A 19,812-nucleotide genomic window follows, 5' to 3' on the forward strand; every position below is an offset into this window, starting at 1 on the left:
CAGTAACCATAGATTTTAGCATCTATAGTTTGCCACCCACCGTGGGGCCTTTGGCAATCAACTCTCGCTCATATCCTGCTCAATAGGGAACCACGTCGTGGCTGAAATCACAAACACTGCCTTAGTAGACCTCGCGGCTAAGGTCGAGGCTCTCTCGGTACTAATGTAGTAAGACAACGACAAGGTCATGACATGGGAAGCTGAGAACTCCACCATCTGGGTTCAGAATCAGAACTTATAGGAAAATGTAGCTCAATTTTATTCTCTTGATTTCCTATTCAACCAGATACTAGAGAACCGTTTCCGCATCCTGGTGAATGCCATCCAACCACTCATGACCCCAGACCCTAGATCGTTAGCCTCAGACCCTCAGTCCTCCTAACTCTAGTCATCCATAACGGATGGCCTTGCACCCATCATTATAGACACAACTAACCTAGCCATGCAAACACGACCCCTATCAGTTGACCCCTCAATCACTCGTGACCAACTCACTCAAGCTATCCCCAGCTAGTAGCAACCAAATATCACTAACATTGAACATCCCGTCAGTATGAATGATGCATACTACATCCAAGATCCTCATAGCTCGGCTCTTCCTCATGGGTCGAGCAGTCATCCATACCAAATACTGCTTAGCTCGACTCGACTCGACTCGACTCACCCTCATGGGTCGAGTGGCTCCTAAGTCACACCCTTAATTATCCATGTCAACAGAACCACCCAAATCGTTACGCTCGGGGTAACTCATCCTGAAGGAATGAATGGAGCCCCTAACACCTAAGCAACCAACCACCAAGCTACACCCAATGACTCTGCTTGCCTTACTAGACCGAGTGAGAAAACACCCATCACCAAACCGTCAATCCAGACTTACTGCCTATCGGTAGTCCCCTTGAACAAATATTAGCAAAGAAGTTGGCCGATATGGAAGCTATGATGAGGCGTATACCCAGAGTCCCCACCCCAGCCAAGAAAAGCCTTCCCTATAGTTATGCCGACTCACCCTTCGTTGACTCCATAGCTGATAGTCCGAGAATTATACTATTTTATTTAAGCTTTTTGGTTGGATTTTAGATACTTCTTAGCTCGTTTATGCCTGAATTGCTACTTAATTCTATATATTTTGTGTTTTAGGCCTAAACATGCATTTTTAGCAAATAATGAGCGAATTGGAGAAAGTTCCGAAGCAGAGTGAAGCACTATGATGCTTGTTTCCATGAGAAAGCATCGAAGATTCAAGGAGAAAGCAAGCAGAGGGCAATCCTGTAATTCCAGAATTTTCCAGGAAGGTTCGCTGCGGTGAAAGCAGCTAAGAACGAGATTCAGCTTTAGTTCGTTGCCGCGACGAAATTCTTTCTTCGCCGCGGCGAAGTCTGTGAATTTTAGTTTTGTCCAAAACGCACAGTTTTAATTTAGGAAAGTTTTAGGTCTTTTGGGTGAGCTATTTAAGAAAAACCTTACCATTTTGAGAGGGGTTCGTCTAAGTTCGCCTAGTTTTCATTTTCCTTAGAATAGATTTGACATTTTTGTTGAGAAAGTGAGAAGATTTGAGATTCAACCTTGTGGATTCTTCAACTAGGGGAGATATCTTTTCTTTTCTCTTATTTCAATATGTTGACTGCTATGTTTAATGTTTTTCTTGCTGTTTGTGTTGATTTAGTTATGAACTAACCCATTTTGGGTTAGGGTTTTGATGTAACTCGGATTTCTATGGGTTAATCAATTGATTATTGTAATTTTTATATTCTATTGCACAAATAGTGTGGTTATTCCATTTTTATTGATTTTATTTGATGAATATGATAAGATTAAGAAATGAATCATGTTGAGCTTCTTGGGTAATCACCGTTGTAGTATTGAATACTAGAGATAGATTTGAGAATCAATGAAATCAATCTAGGATTCTATTAGCTTAATGAACTTAGATATATTACTCTTCATTTTTGTTGGGTGCGGAAGTTTAATAGGGAAAAGTAGGAATTCATAGCCTGAGAAGGTATGTTTGACAAGTTAGAGAATTCGATTTACAATACGTGCATATGAGTGTGGAAATAGCATAATCTGTAGAATTCATCCATAGAGTCCGAATGAAGTCAAAACCCTAACCATTTGTTTAAATTGATATTACTCTTGCCTTCATTAATTAGTTTTTAATACTTAGTAAGTTTTGTTTTTGTTTTAGTTTTAGTTTTAATCTCTCCCATTAATCCAAAAAAATTCGGTTCCTCCAACTTGAAAATAGTTAGGAAATTTAGTGCTTAACAACCAATCCTCGTGGGAACGATACTCACTCATCACTTTATTACTTTGTGCGACTAGTGCACTTGCTATCATTGCATTTTGTAGTAACAACACATCAATAGCCCTAGCCGAGATGCCTCACAAGTTCTCTATCCCAAACCTATGATGGTACAACTGACTCGGATGATCACACTGCCTCCTACAAACAGAGGATGTTTGCCGTCTCTATACCACAGGATCTCAGAGAAGCGTCATGTGTAAAAGCGTTGGTTCTAGCCTCTCAGGACCGACTCTTCAATGGTATACAAACCTCCCTAACAACTACATAAGCTCATTCACCCATCTCACTGACACATTCGTTGAGTAGTTTGCTAGCAGCAAGAAAATTAAGAAGCTATTAGCAGACCTATACAAGATCTATAGAAGAGAGGAAAGCCGTTGCAAGAATACGTCAATCGATTCAATAAGGAGAAGATATCTATCCCATCTTGCAATCCTAAAATAGTAGTGGACACTTTTAGGAAGGGGCTCCTCCCTGATGAGGAACTTTACAAAGATCTCACCAAATTGATCTGCAATACCATGGAGGACATTCTAGCCCGAGCAATCATCTAAGTAAGGTGGGAGGAAGATGAGGTAAACCGTAGGATGTATACACCTTACAATGATCATCAATAACACTGAAGCAACAGAAGCCTTGAAGCTCGACAGTATGAAACAAACAACCCACCTCCATTGCCTAGCTTCAACAAAAGCAATTGGAGATCGTATGACCACCCACTAGCCCAATCTTCATAGAAACCTTCCAATTCTACTCCGTTCGTTGTCCTTGAGTACAACCTAAATGTTGAGCTGGCCCAAGTGGTAGTAATAATGAAGGGGACGGGTCCGCAAGTCAAATGGCCAACCAAGTTAAGACCTGACGTTAAAAGGGACATGACCAAGTGGTGTGAATTCCACCATGACCATGGGCACACTACCTCTAATTGCATCACTCTAAGGTTAGAGGTTGCAACTTTCCTTATGAAAGGACACCTTCGAGACCTGCTAATAGACAAGAGCAAGAGCACTATGAACAATAGAGGTAAGAAAAACCGATCCTCCCCTCCCCCAAATCTAAACCTAGAAGGCTTCTGCCACATGATATCTGGCAGTTCAGAGATCTATGGAGTGAGTTACTCCTCGGCCAAGAGGCATGCCCGAGCTAGCCATCACCCAAAGCCCACTCTTCCTATCCACCCACATAGAAACCAACTAAACATATCATCCAGTTCGAAGATGATGAGTTAGTCGCCCTGATTGACCCACATCATGATACTCTAGTAATCACCCTACAGATAGCAAACATCGTAGTCAAGATAATATTATGGATGGAGGCTCATCAGCCAACATCCTCTTCCTAGAAGCTGTAAAAATAATGGGCTTGGATGAGTTGGACATCAGCATGTGCCCCACCATTTTAGTCAGTTTCAAAATAGAGTAGAAGTACACCATTGGGGAGATAGCCTTTCCTGTCTTTACCAGCGAAGTAAACCGATAAACCATTTTCCTTGTGCTAGACTACCCTTCATCGTACAATGTCTTCCTGGACCGACCTTAGATCCATGACATAAGGGCCATCCCATCAACCTTCCACCAGACAATCAGGTTCCCCACCACATGAGGAGTAAGAGAGATTAAGGGCGACCCTAAGGCCTCAAAGGACTGTTACAAGAATGCCTTCAAAGGCAAGTCTCACGCCTTATAGGACCTACAATCCAATCCAACTCGTCTAACTGAGCCAAATCAACCATCAATGGAAGAGTTGGATGAGGTCCAAATTTATGGAAGACTCGGATTGGATCTTGATTGAGTCTTGAAATAAGAGAGTAACTAATCAACTTCTGGAAGCAGAATCATGGCTGCTTCATGTGGTTCCATGCAGATATGACTTGGATTAACCCTGACACAATTGTGCACCACCTTCAGGTTGACCTTGACTACTAGCTGGTAAGACAAAAGAGAAGAAAGTTTGCTCCAAAGCGAAACCGTGTCATCAATGAAGGGGTAGAAAAACTGATAAGTAATGGGCTTATTCGGGAGGTTCACTACCCTAACTGGTCCGCTGATGTAGTGGTGGTTCGAAAGAAGAATGGGAAATGGCAAGTTTACATAGATTTCACGGACCTGAAGAAGGCATGCCCTAAGGACTCCTTCCCACTCCCGCACATCGACATGTTAGTCAATGCCATAGTTTGTCATGAGTTGCTCAGCTTCATGAATGCCTTCTCTGGTTACAATAAGATACTCATGCATTTGGGTGACCAAGAGAAGACTACTTTCATTATAGAAAGTGGCACTTATTGTTACAAAGTGATTCCATGTAGTCTCAAGAATGTTAAGGCCACCTATCAATGGCTTGTCAACAAGATGTTTGGAGAACACTTAGGGGACACTATGGAAGTATACATTGACGACATGCTCGTCAAGTCTCTCATAACCGAGCAGCACCTGGACTACCTCAGTTAGGCCTTCGCAGTCTTGAGGAAGTATAATATGAAGCTCAATCTAACTAAGTGCTCATTCGAGGTCTCATTTGGTAAGTTTTTGGGATACATGGTGACTTAGAGCGAGAAAGAGGCTAACCCTGATTAGATCCAAGTCGTCATGAACAGTCCTTCACCCATATGCATTGAAGACATCCAGTGCCTCTTTGGAAGAGTGGCAGCCCTTAGCCGGTTCATCTCTTGGTTAGCCGACAATTGCTATCACTTCTTCATAGCCTTTTGAAAGTCAAAGCAGTTTGAATGAACCCTAGCCTATGAAGAAGCCCTACAATAGCCACAAAGGTACTTGACTTTTCCTCCTTTACTTTCCAAGCCACTAACCGGGGAAAAATTGTACACATACTTGGTAGTCTTGGAATCAGCTATCTCAGTTGTCCTGACTATAGAGGACAATTGATAACAACTGTCGATCTACTATGTAAGCAAGTCACTAATTGACATCAAGACCCAATACAGTCAGTTAGAAAAGCTGGCACTTGCTCTTATCCACACATCCAAGAAGCTCCGACCCTACTTCCAGTGTCACTCCATTGTTGTCCACACCACCTACTCGCTTAAGAAAATCCTGCACAAACCTGAGCTCTCGAGATGACTCACCTAGTGGACAATCGAGCTGAGTTTGATATCTCCTTCTAGCTGTGCACTGCCATCAAGTCTTAAGTGTTAGTAGATTTGATAGCAGACTTTACTCCTAACACTTCCATTCAGGTGGAGAGAGAGCTACTATGCTTGACAAGTAAGACACCTTTGAAGTGGACTCTCTCGGTTAATGAAACAAGCAATGTAAATGCAAGAGGGTTGGGCATAGTATTGGTTACACCAGATGGATGAGTCATCCAATGAGCCATCCAGTGTGGCTTCAAGTGTACAAATAACGAGGCTGAGTATAAGGCTTTGATAGCTAGTCTCTAACTCTCGAAGGAGATAGGGGCGACAAGGTTGGAAGTCAATTCTGATTCCCAGCTCGTAGTCAATCAACTGCAAGGCATCTACCAGGCTCAAGACTTGAAGATGACAACATACCTGAACATGGTTAAAGAGCACTAGCTATCTTTCAAAGAGTTCACCATTTGCCAAGTCCCAAGAACTGAGAACACCTATGCTGACGCACTTGCCAACCTCAACTTAGTCCTTTAAGGTACTTTCGAATCATCCATCCCACTACTTTTTCTCTAATGGCTGACCGACTAGAAAGAACCCCAATCTGAGACAGGCTGATCCCCAAAGAACCCTTTAAGGTTATAAATATTGAGCCAATTGACTCACGGATGACCTTCATCCTTAGATACTTAGAAAAGGATGAGTTCCCAACCGATAAGAATGAAGCATGTCGACTAAGAGCCAAGGCAGCCAGATTCACCATCTACGAGGGTTAGCTCTTCAAAAAATCATTTTCTAGTCCCTACCTCAAGTGCATCACCGTAGAAGAAGCCCAATACATACTCGCAAAACTCAATGAGGGCGAGTACAGGAACCACGCTGGAGGGCATAGCTTGACACACCAAGTGATCACCTTCTGATTTTATTGGCTTACTATATGCTCGGACTCAGCCTCATATGTCAAGAAGTGTGACAGTTGCCAATGATCTGTGCATGTGTCGCACCTCCCTCTTGAATGACTCAACTCTGTCCTCACCCCTTGGCCATTTATGAAGTGGGGGATGGATATTGTTAGCAAGCTTCCAATCGCACTCGGATAACGAGTGTACATGCTTACAGTCATCGACTATTTCACAAAATGGATCGAGACAGAGGCATTCGCCCAAGTCCAAGACCAGGAGGTAAAAGGCTTCATCTGGAAAAATGTCATCTGTCGGTTTGGGATTCCAAATGAGATAGTTACCGACCATGAGTCCAATTTCATCAGCTTTGGCTTTAGGGACTTTTCTGAAATATGGGGAGTCAAACTCAGCTTCTCGATACCTCATAACCCTCAGTCGAATGGCCAGGCTGAGTCATCTAACAAGACCATAATGCAAACATTGAAGAAGTGCCTTCAGAAAGCGAAGGGCCCATGGTCAGATGAACTACCAGAGGTCCTATGGTCTTACAAAAACAATGCAAGCTTGTCCACTATTAAGACACTTTCTCCCTTGCATACAACTCAGAAGCAATCATCCAATTGAGGTGTCGGTCTCATCACCTAGACTCTAATGGATGAGTGAAGAGTCAAACAGCTAGAACCTGTGCCACAACTTAGACACAGTCGATGAGCTAAAGGAATAAGCCTAGATCAGAAATGTCATCTACTAGCAGCGGGTCGCTTGGCATTACAACCGCAAAGTTCGAGTGAGAACTTTCGAAGGTGGCAACTAGGTCCTTCGCAAAGTATTCCAAAACACAAGGGAGATTAATGCTGGCAAACTCGGTCCTATTTAAGAGGGACCATATAAGATCACCAAGTCAGTCTGCAAGGGCACCTATAAACTCTAGTCTCCCGAAGGCAAAGACATTAGCAATAGCTAGAACGCCATCCATCTCAAGCGCTGATCACTTATGATAGACTGTATCTCAACTTTCTTTTATTTTTTCAGATAAAAAGAAAGAGTGGGCCTGTCCACCTCCTTCACCGCCAATCGACCTCGAATCAATAAAAATACTATTTAGCGAAAAATTATGTTCACCTTCAATCAATTCACGCTGACTCGGCCACAAGGCCTAATGCCTTGACTTTCATCTAGAAGTCGGTCACGCCGACTCGACAGACAAGGCCTAATGCCTTGAACTTTTCACCTACAAGTCAGTCACGCTGACTCGGCCACAAGGCCTAATGCCTAGACGCTCACCTACAAATTAGTCACGTTGACTCGGCCACAAGGCCTAATGCCTTGATTTTCACCTACAAGTCGATCACGCCGACTTGGTTGGAAGGCCTAATGCCTTGAAACACCTTCAAGTCGCTCACGTCGACTCCGCATAAAGGCCAAATGCCTTAAAACTTCACCTTCAGTCAGTTATATCGACTCAGCCTATGTGGGACTGTCATTATTTACAAGTAATTACGACATCAGTCGGTCATACCAACATGGCCTCAGGGCATCAATATGTGCTAAAGTTCTAAGTTAACAATAATTCAACGATAGTCGGTCATATCGACACGACCTTAAGGCATCAGTTTGTGCAATGATCCTACATCAACAATGACTCAAAGCTAGTTGGTCATGCCGACTCAAGCTCAGAACACTACTCAACGTTTACACCAACTGAGTTAATCAGACAACATAGACTTGGACTCAGACAAGTCAATACATCTACAAGTAAAATTGACAAGTATGAATGAACATTAACAAAATATTTGATTTATATAAAGCCTCATAAAGCTGAGTTAATTACAAGGCAATGGGTGTTCAACACCCCAAAACATGAGTTTGAAAGACAAAAAATGAAATACATCAAGGAGCACCATGCTCCAGATCTTCATCCTGAGTAGAATGCCCCACAGATGGCTTGACTTATTTCCCCTTGCCAGTAGATGCCATCACAATCAACTTGTCCTGAGAAGCAAACTTAGTCAACCTTTAGAGTGCCTTCCAAGTCCTCAGCGAATTACTCCATCAAGTCTTTGGGCTTTGGCTCGGCTCAATCTTCCTCTACTTCACCGTCCTGGTCGGCTGACTCAACCTTGATCTCCTCCCGGAATTTGATGTCTTCATCAGGATTCCAATAGGAAGTGTTCCTGGCCTTGTGCTCCCTCATCAGTTCGGTGCGGGCTTTAATCATGGCGTTCATGGTGATAGACTTGCATCACTCCCTAAGGGCGACCCAACTCCTCTTCTTTCTCGGCCAACGTTTCTTCGCCTCAGCCAACTACGACTTGTCACAACTTAGCAGTGCTCTCCTTCTCCAGTTTCAACGTTGAAGCCTCCTAGGTGCAGAGATCGGTGTTAGACTTGGTGAGTTCCTAGAGTTTTACATTCTAGGTGACTACGACCTTCTTTAGGTAGAGGCTCCCACACAAAGCCTATAAAAGAACATACAGTTAGGAGTAATAACTTGAACAAAAGAATTCAGAGCACAGGTATGCATAGAATTGACGAGACACCGCCCACTCGGCTGTAGCGGTCATACCCATCTGAATTAGTTGACTCTCGTGCATTGGAAGCAGAAAAGAGTCAACCAACTTTCCTATCCTGGCTGTATCAGAATAGACAGAGGCCGTCATCTGAAGGGTGATTGTCAACTTCTTGTTCTTCTCATCAATTTGGATACTCTTCGACGGCCCGACTTTAACCAATGATTGCCTAGCTGGTGGAGTTGACTTGTTTCGCTCCACTTGAATATTCTCTCTCAATGCCGACTCCTTCTTTCTTTTAGCTTGACACTATGCAACTGCTTCACTCGCACTCGGGATGTCCATATTGATGCTCCTTATCAGCCTTTATGCAAGGGCTCTCTTTAAGTGTTAGAGGGTGAAAAGACGAATACCAATATAGGATGTGGTTGTAGTAGCGAATCTGTTAGACTAGGTGCCCTAGAGCCAATCAATTATTGTAAAATTGACTTTGCAATAAATGTTTATTTATCAACAAAAGACATATTCTTCTATATCGTGTATGTAATGATATATGTCCTTAGGATGATAGAACCATGACGAGGGTATCAAGTGTTTCAAATCTTGATAGTGAGAACCCTATGATCACATATGGTGGCCATTCTAGAAACATCTGTAGCCTCAGTATTATTCTGACCAAGGACATAGATAATACGGTAAGGCTATCATAGTGTTGAATGACCCTGTTGAAAGGCAGTGACTGATCTCACTTGTCAAGGTTGTTTGTCGACAACCTGGTGCAACACATGGGTGCTTGCTAGAGGCAAGTTCACTGGATAGACCAACCAGAGGATTCCATATGGATGGTAACCCTAGTGTCTATGGAATATATCCTCTAACGGATGGTGGTGCATGTGATCCTTAGACTTGAGATCACTGGAGCGTCTTGTGCACTGATTGGTGTAGTTTGACACTAGCCTAACGTAGTTCTATTCAGAGCTATCAATATGGTAGTGATTGGCTACATTGAGAAGTGTATCGAGACTGGATCGACAAAGGATTCATCACTCCTGGGTACGGGAGAAGTTATCTCACTGGATAATTCAGTAAATGGCAGTGACACTAAATCTGTGGCCACAATGAGATTAAGTTGATGCTCAATCCAATTTAATATTCCTGTCATTGTTCCAGTAACTGAATACAAACATGTCGAGGATATCTGAGGTTGACACTATTTTTGTACCTCAATCTCGATGAGATAACAGTTGATGAAATGATTTGATTGCACGGTAACCAAACCGTTGACAGGCTACGGTTTCGCTGAATCCGAATCTATTAGGTGGCCATGATGTCTTGCTAGGGGCCAATCTTGGTCTATGTGTAGTGAGACGATTAATTGGTGTTAATCGCGATACTACACACTGCCGATATGATGAGGAGCCTACGGGTCACACACTTAGGAAATAAGCTCTTCAGTTAGATCCTAACCCTTGAACAACCTAGAATAAGCTCTCTAAGTTTAATTCAATGGCAGCGTTAAGAATTAGGAAAATAGATCAATCCAAGCAACAATCACGCAAGATCGGATTATTTAACTTAGGTTATGTTATTCAAGGTGACAGATTGAGGACTTGTCCATAATCATCTATCATCATGTGTTACTCATTGAATAGAAATAGGACAATTACGTATCACAATTCCTAATTCTAACAGATAAAATTCTGATTAAACAATTTAGCAGGCCATTACTAAATCACTCAAACAGAAAATTATAAACAATTAAAATAGAATAACATAAACAATTCCAATAAAAACAAAATTGAGAACAATTGTTACTGAAGTTAAGTTACACCAATGACATGAATTCAGGCTTAAAAATCTCCTTGAACTGAAGAAGAAAGATCAGCCGCACATCTTGACGTAGCAAGTAAAAGAAAATAAAAAAAAAACTAAAAACTACTGCTGTTCTCTTCTCTCCCCTTTTTTAACCTAACAACTCATCAATAAATAACATGTGTTTTCCTTAATTCTACCCCAGGAATCACGGAAATTACTTTCCTATATCTTTGCTAAAAGATAGACTTCCAAAATTGTCAAAATCTTATCAGATATGGAAAACAGAATTCGTCTCCAGATTGCACCAGGATTATCGCAATGAAAAAGAACTTTTCTGGCTCGGTCACTTCATAAAATTTTAGTCCTGGATGTGTAGATGAATCTGGGCTTTTGAATCACCTGATTTCAATTTCTGAAGCTCCAATTAGGCCCATTCGAAGACTCAATACTCAACCAGGAATCCTTCTACGAGTAGGATTCCAGGTCTGGTTTTGCAACAACTAATGATGGCCCAAACGAACTCGGATTCTTGTCCATAATGCCTTTCTGGAAAGCTTGATTCATCTAATTTACTTTTTCTGAAGATCACTTGTGCAATCGAGAAATCTAACTCCTTGAAAAACTTGAAAAACGTAGCACTGGTCAGAATAACAAAAAATATGGAATTTCCTAATCTTTTCTCAATTATTTCATAAAGTTTATATAAATATGCCAAACTAACAAAATAAACTCTAATCAACTCAACTAGGCATAAAACATAATAAAAAACATAATATGGAAGGAATAAAAATATATAAATTATACTCTTATCAGTTTTGCTAGAACAAGTGAAGGCTTCGAGAATAAAATAAAAAAAATCAAAGAATAAAATTCTTTGATTTTCTCTATGGAAAAACGTGAGAGAGAGAGAGAGAGAGAGAGAGAGAGAGAGAGAGAGAGAGTGAAGGTGGCAAGGGTTTTCTTTTATTCAATGAATGAATAAAAATTGTATATTATGTTATAATTAAGTTTCACTTATATAGTGTGACTTAATTAAAACCCTAATCCCAAGAGGAATAGCCATGGATTCTTAAGTTAATCCATCCTTGCAACCAAACACACCCTTTATGGTATTTAATTTTAATTAATCATTATTATAATTAAAATCAATTAATATATAAAAAATATATTAACATTTAATTAATAATAATAATCCATTTAAATATATGCACACATATATTTAAATATAATCTCATTGATTTTAATTTTACTATTAAAATTAAATACAGACAACAACCTCAGACAATTTAATTGCACTATGAGATTACCAAAATACCCTTTCTTTCTAAAAGATGAAAATACCTCTTTCACAAACTGATTCTTAAATTATCTTCAAAATGTGTGACTCATAGGCTCCTTATCATATTGGCAGTGAGTAGTATCGCGATTAACACCAATTAATCGTCTCACTACTCACAGACCAAGATTGACCCCTAGCAAGGCATCATGGCCACCCGATAGATTCAAATTCAATGAAATAGATACCTATCAATGATATGGTTACTGTGAAATCAAATCATTTCATCATCTATTATTTTATCGAGACTAAGGTACAGAAATAGTGTCAACCTTAGTTATCCTCGATATCTTTGTATTCAGTTACTGGACAATGACCAAATAAATAAATTGGATTGAGCAACAACTCAATCCTACTGTGGCCATAGATTTAGTGTCATTGCTATTTACTGAATTGCATAGTGAGATAACTTTTGTTGTACCCGGGAGTGATGAATCCTTTGTTGATCCACCATAGTCTTGATACACTCCTCGATGCAGCCAATCACTATCATATTGATAGCTCCGAATAGAACTACATTGGGCTAGTGTCAAACGACACCAATCGGTGCACAAGACGCTCCAGTGATCTCAAGTCTAAGGATCACATGCACCACCATTCGTTAAAGGATTTATTCCATAGACACTAGGGTTACCATCCATATGGAATCCTCTGTGGGTCTGTCCAGTGAACTTGCGTCCAGCAAGCACTTATGCGTTGTTAGGAAGCGATCCATTTACGTAGCGGAAAACAAAAATAATAATAACAAGGATCGTTCCATAGAACCAAGATCAGGGTACAAATTTATAGTTTATATCAAAAATAAGAATCTGCAGAAATTAGTTTAGAGTTTTAAGAAATCATACGCACGTTTGGAGGCTCCTCTAACTTTGTCTCTGAACATATTTTGCTACCGACCCAAGTGTAGGATCGAACTGACGTATTCCACACGAAGATAATCGCAAGGAACTAAAGAGGGATTTGCTAGATCCTCTTTAGTCTTAAGAGCAAAGAAGAAATGAAATGTTTTTGATTTTCAATCAAACATAAATTCTGGCGTGAGAGAGAGTTTTGGGGTTGTAGGTTTTCTCTTTTTAATGAAAAGAATGAATGAAAGAGAATCACACCTTTTTCAATTAAAACTTTTCTTTTATAGTGTAATTTTAATTGCCTTATTCCCTTATGGAATAGGCTTGGGCTCCAACCCAAACACCCTTTATATCCAAACACTCCCATTTAGATAATTTAATTTTGTTTATCATTATCTCAATTAAAATCAATTAATATATACATTTAATCAATAATCATAATTTATTTAAATATATGTGAACACATATTTAAACGTAATCTCACTTATTTAATTTTTCTAACAAATTAAATAAAGGCTACGACCTCAGCAAATTTAATTGCACTGTACAATTTCCAAAATACCCTTTCGCCTAAAAAGATGAAAACACCCTTCTTTCTTCTTGGCTATTAAATTATCTTCTATGTGTGTGACCATAGGCTCCTCATCATATCGGCAGTGTGTAGTATTGTGATTAACACCAATTAATCGTCTCACTACACACAGACCAAGATTGGCCCCTAGCAAGGCATCAAGGCCACCCGATAGATTCGGATTTAGCAAAGTAGCTACCTATCAACGATATAGTTTACCATACAATTCAATCATTTCATCATCCGTTATCTCCATGAGACCGGGGCATAGAAATAGTGTCAACCTCTGGTTACTCTCGATATTATGTATTTAGTTATTGGACCAATGACCTGTATTATAAACTGGATAGAGTAACAACTCAATCCCACCGTGGCCACAGTTTTAGTGTCATTGCCATTTACTGAATTGTGCCATGAGATAACTTCTCCTGTATTCGGGAGTGATGAATCCTCTGTCTATCCACCATTGTCTTGATACACTCTTTGATGCAGCCAATCACTACCTATTGACAGCTCTGAATAGAACTGCGTTAGGCTAGTGTCAAATTGCACCAATCGGTGCACAAGGCACTTTGGTGATCTCAAGTCTAAGGATCACATGCACCACCATTCGTTAGAGGATTTGTTCCATTGACACTGGGGTTACCATTCATATGGAATCCTTTGGTGGGTCAGTCTAGTGAACTTGCTGCGGTGTATTCGCCTACAGCAAGCACCCATGTGTTTCACTAGGTTGTCACCAAACAACCTTGACAAGTGAGATCAGTCACTGCCTTTCGACAAGGTCGTTCAACACTATGATAGCCTTACTGTATTATCTGTGCCCTTACTTCAGAATAATATTGGGGCTACAGACGTTTCTAGAATGGCCACCATATGTGATCATAAGGTTCTCACTATCAAGATTTGAAACACTTCATAACTTTGTCACGGTTCTACCATCCTAAAGACATATATCATTACATATAACTATGATTTATGCGATATAAAAGAATATGCCTTTTATTGATAAATAAACATTATTACAAAGAGTCAATTTTACAATAATTGATTGGCTCTAGGGCACCTACTCTAACAATCTCCGACTTGCACTATTTCCAATCATTCATGTTTTTAATACCGAATGACCTTAAGTGTTTTTCATGCCTTCGCTGTGACAGAGGCTTTGTCAGTGGATCGGCGAGATTGTCATTAGTATGCACTTTACTAATCTGTACATCTTTCTTCTCAAGCATTTCTCTGAGAGATGAAACCGTTTCAGTATGTGTCTGGACTTCTGGTGAGACTGTGGTTCCTTTGCTTGAGCTATTGCTCCATTGTTGTCGCAATAGACATCTATCGAATCAACAATCGTGGAGACCACACCAAGTTTGGTGATGAACTTCTTAATCTAGACCGCCTTTTTAGCTGCATCAGATAATGCGATATACTCAACCTCTATTGTAGAGTTAGCTACAGTGCTTTGCTTGGAGCTCTTCCAGCTCACCGCACCCCTATTGAGATAAAATACAAACTGAGATTGTGAATGGTAATCATCTTTTTCCGTTTGGAAACTGGCATCACTATATCATTTTACAGTGAGCTCATCTTTCCCTCCATAAACCAAGAACATGTCTTTAGTCCTTTTTAGGTACTTAAGGATGTTCTTGACAGCTATCCAATGATGGTCACCTAAATCCGATTGATTTCTACTACAAGTGCTTAGCGCACATGAGACATCAATTTGAGTACACAACATGACATACATGATGGATCCAATTGCTGATGCATATGGGATCCTCTTCACTTTATCTCTTTCATCATGTGTTTTAGGACACATATCCTTAGAGAGATAGACACCATGTGACATCGGAAGAAATCCCTTCTTGGATTCTTTTATATTGAATCTCTTCAGTACCTTGTCAATGTATGTACTCTGACTTAGGCCAAGCAACCTACGTGATCTATCTCGATAGATCTTTATTCCGAGGATGTAGGCTGCTTCTCTTAAGTCCTTCATGAAGAAGCACTTGGATAACCAAGTCTTTACCGATTGCAAGTTCGATATATCATTCCCGATCAGAAGTATGTCGTTGACATACAACACCAGGAATGCCACTGCACTCTGACTTACCTTTTGGTAAACACATGGCTCATCTTCGTTCTTGATAAAATCAAATTCTTTTACGACTTCATCAAAACGAATGTTTTAGCTCCTTGAAGCTTGCTTGAGTCCATAAATGGACCTCTGCAACTTGCATACCTTATCAGCTTGTCCATCAATAATAAAACCATCAGGTTGTGTAATATACACATCCTCTTCAAGGTTTCTATTTAAGAAAGCTGTTTTGACATTCATTTGCCAAATTTCATAGTCATGATATGCAACAATCGCAAGCATAATCTGGATGGACTTAATCATGACAACTGGCAAAAAAGTTTCTTCATAGTCAATATGTAATACCCAAGATGTCAAAGTATGTTCCCAACTCAAAATAGTCTTTAGATGTTAATTTTATGTTAAAAAGTATAAAATCTAACTAAGGGCAAAATAGTCAATTAATTTGGAACGGTATGAATCAATTATCCATAAAAGGGTATTAGGGGCAAAATAGTCATTTTTCCTATGGTAAAGCATTGCAAAAGTCAAGGATGAGTATGCTTAATTGCATTTAATGGCATTAATTAAGTAATAATTATGTTTAGTGCCAAATGACCAAAATGCCCTTATATGAAGAATTGATGACTTATGAGTTATACAATTAAAATAATTGGGCCAATAGCATAATCTTAGAAAATTAATGAAATATTTTCCTATAAATGAGAGGAAATTCGTTCACCCCAAGAGAGATATCATTTCTTCAACCTTTCTTCCATTTTCTCTCAAATCTTCCATGAAACAAGCTTTCTCTCTCTAAGTTTTAAAGGACTTTTGCATAATTTTTCAAGGAGAACAAGATAAGAGCCTTGGATCTTCAAATCAAAGGGTTTAAGGTAAGGATTAAAAACCTTAGTTTTGATGTGATTTGAAGATTTGAGATAGATGTTGAGGTATAATGTTATATATGTAGGATTAAGGTGTAAAAGAAGATAAAGGTAAAGGATTTGGTGGGGGAATTCTTTAAAAAGGTAAGGAAGAACCTCCCATGACTTTAGGGATTATGCTAGGGTTTGTAGATTTTAACGAAACCTTAAATTAAGGCTTTAAGACATAGAATTAGTTGATGGCAAGTGTAGTTGAACTCATTAATTTTATTTATTGCCTTGAATTCATTATACATGAAGTTATTGCCATTTATGTTTTATGAGTTGTTATGTTTAATTGAAGAAAATGAAGTATTGATGTTGATTGTGGCAAAACTTGTAGTATTGGAGGCCACATGGTGCTGAATGGTTGCTATTAGAAGTGTTGATGTGTTGTTTGCATTAGCTTACAATGTTATAGCAATAATTGATGATTATGGGAATAAGGTTTTATACTTCCTTTAAGATGTTAAAGACTATTAAGGGGAGGTTTATTTGATCCATAGGTTGACCTATTGGTTAATTGTCAATAGGAATTGATGTGGCATAGTTTAATATGAAAAATTCGGATTTAGTAAGTTTAGAGGTTATGTCAAATATGCTTTAGTATTTCGACCATAACTTGAGTTATAGAAATCTAAATGAGATGATTTTTGAAGCATTAGAAATTTAAGACAAGCCCTAAAACTTTTATGTTTAGGCCAAGAGAAAATTCGTTTAGGAAATGGATGGCAAATGGCCTGAAGAATAAGCTTCTTGTTGTTAAAGTTAAAGATTTGACATAATTAATTCTTATGATTATGAATTGATTATATATTAATGTGATTAAGCCATGTACTAATGTTTACCCATTAGTTAGACGATCTTTGAAAGATATACATGGTCTTGATATCAATGCATGATTCATATTATGAAATGTCATGAAGATGCAATGTACTACATGCTTTAAGATGATGAATGTGAGCAAGAGGTAAGGTAAATGGATTGATAATCCATAGATGAATCAAAAGTATTAAGTTCACTGAAATATGTATTTACATGCCATAAGATGTTAGATATGCATATAGACATGATGGAAAACGCGTAAGCATATCCTCGTGCACCGGTTAAGGAAAGATGAATATATGCTTTAGATGCTAAATAACGAGTAAGCACGTCTCCCGATGATATGAGCTCTAGATGAATTTGAGGCTAGATGATATGAAGTGCTTAAGAAACTAAGAAAAGTGCGATCGGCTAGATGTTAAATGGTTCATAGGCATTTAGTTGCATTACATGAGTTATGATGTCATTTACATGATGAGATGATTTATACTCATGTTAGATTATTTATATGTTATATCATGACATGTGATGTGTGTGTACTATGTTTACGTACTTATTTGTATGTGTACACATTGATGTTTATATAGCCATCAGATAAAATGATGATAAGCATATGAATTAGTAAGAAAAAGGAAGCATACCTAGATGTACAAGATAAGTGGTGTGTTAATAAATATGTTTAAATGAAGGTCAAATAGCACATTTAGAATGAATGGATCATTCCTTACTGAGTGATTAGCGTTCACCCTTTCATTGTTGATTGCCTTGCAGGTAGACAAGAAGCAAAGGATGCTAGAGACAGCGGGGCTATACATGAGGGGAGATGATTTATTGTCATCTTGATGTAAATAATGTAAATGATAAATGTTTGTGAAACACCTTTGGAAGCTTCCACCCTATAAATATATTTTGATTGTGTAATTTCCAAATAAATTCTTGAAGTTTTTGAAATTATAAGTTTGGATCCTGCGTGACATCTTATATGAATGTTTTGGATATTATTATTATTATTATTATCCTTATACAGGTTTTTATAAATACAACTCGTTCTCCAGACATGTATCCTCCAGATTCTCATTGAGGGATATTCACAGGATACCTGACTGGAGAGGGGTTTTACACAATACCATGAATTTGTTTGAAACATTTGGCAACCAGTATGCACCTTGCCATCCATATCAGTCTTCTTCTTGAAGACCCATTTAAACCCTATGGGTTTTACCCCTTTAGGTGGATCCACTAGAGACCATACTTGGTTTTAGTATATGGAGTCCATCTTAGATTTCATAGCTTCAAGCCATTTAATGGAATCTGGATCTGATATAGCATCTTCGTAGGTTATGGGTTCATTGTCTTGGTAGACTAGTACGTCATCGTGTTGAGTCACGAGAAAACCATACCTCTCGAGCTGATGACATACTCTCATAGACCTATATAGCTCCTGTGCTACTTGAGGTGGTTCACTTTGATCCACAGATTGTGAAGTGACCTCCTCACGGTGTTCAACCACTTCCTATGGCACATTTTCCCGTCGTTCGTCTAATGTATCTTATGGTTCTAGAACTTCATCGAGTTCTACTTTTCTTCCACTAGTACTTCTTAGGAAAAATTCATTTTCTAAGAAGACACCAGTACGAGCAACAAAAATTTTATGCTCTTCTGGATGGTAGAAATAGTAACCTTTGGTTTCCTTAGGATACCCCACAAAAATGCATTTGTTAGATTTCGGGCCCAGCTTGTTCGAAGTTAATTTCTTGACATAAGCTTCACAACCCCAAATCCTTAGATAAGACAAGTTGGGCTTTTGCCCACTCTATAGTTCATATGGAGTCTTATCTACAATCTTTGACAGCATACGGTTTAGTACGTGAGTTGCAATCTTTAGGGTATAACCCCAGAATAATGCAGGTAGATCACTAAAACTCATCATGGACCTAACCATGTCAAGTAAAGTCCTGTTCCTCCCCTTAGACACTCCATTGTGTTGGGGTGTATACGAAGGGGTGAGTTGTGATACTATTCCATATTCCTTCAGGTATTCAGAAAACCCTAAGCTTAAGTATTCACCTCCTCTATCCGATTGAAAAGCCTTAATACTTTTGCCTAACATATTCTGTACTTCATTCCTAAATTTCTTGAATTTATCAAAGGCTTCAGATTTATGTCTCATAAGGTAGACATAACCATATCTATTGAAATCATTAGTAAATGTGATGAAGTATGAATATCCACCTTTAGCTTCAACTGTTAGTGGACCGCATACATCACTATGGATGATGCCTAACAGTTCAGTAGCTCTTTCACTTTGTCCTGTGAAAGTCGACTATGTCATCTTGCCTAAAAGGCATGACTCGCATACATCAAATGATTGAAAATCAAAAGGGTCCAAAACTCCATCCTTTTGAAGTTTTGCAATACGGGTCTGATTAACATGACCCAATCTACAATGCTAGAGGTATGTTTCGTTTTGATTGCTATGTTTAGCTTTCTTAGTTTCAACATTGAGAATATTCTTATTGTATTAATCAAGTTGCAATCCAAATAAATACCATTCAAACTAAAGGACAACAATCCATTAGAAATCTCAAAATGATATCCTATATTATCCAAAA

This window comes from Pistacia vera, unplaced genomic scaffold (assembly GCF_008641045.1).
Source record: "Pistacia vera cultivar Batoury unplaced genomic scaffold, PisVer_v2 Contig467, whole genome shotgun sequence".
NCBI classification, from domain to species: Eukaryota; Viridiplantae; Streptophyta; class Magnoliopsida; order Sapindales; family Anacardiaceae; genus Pistacia; species Pistacia vera.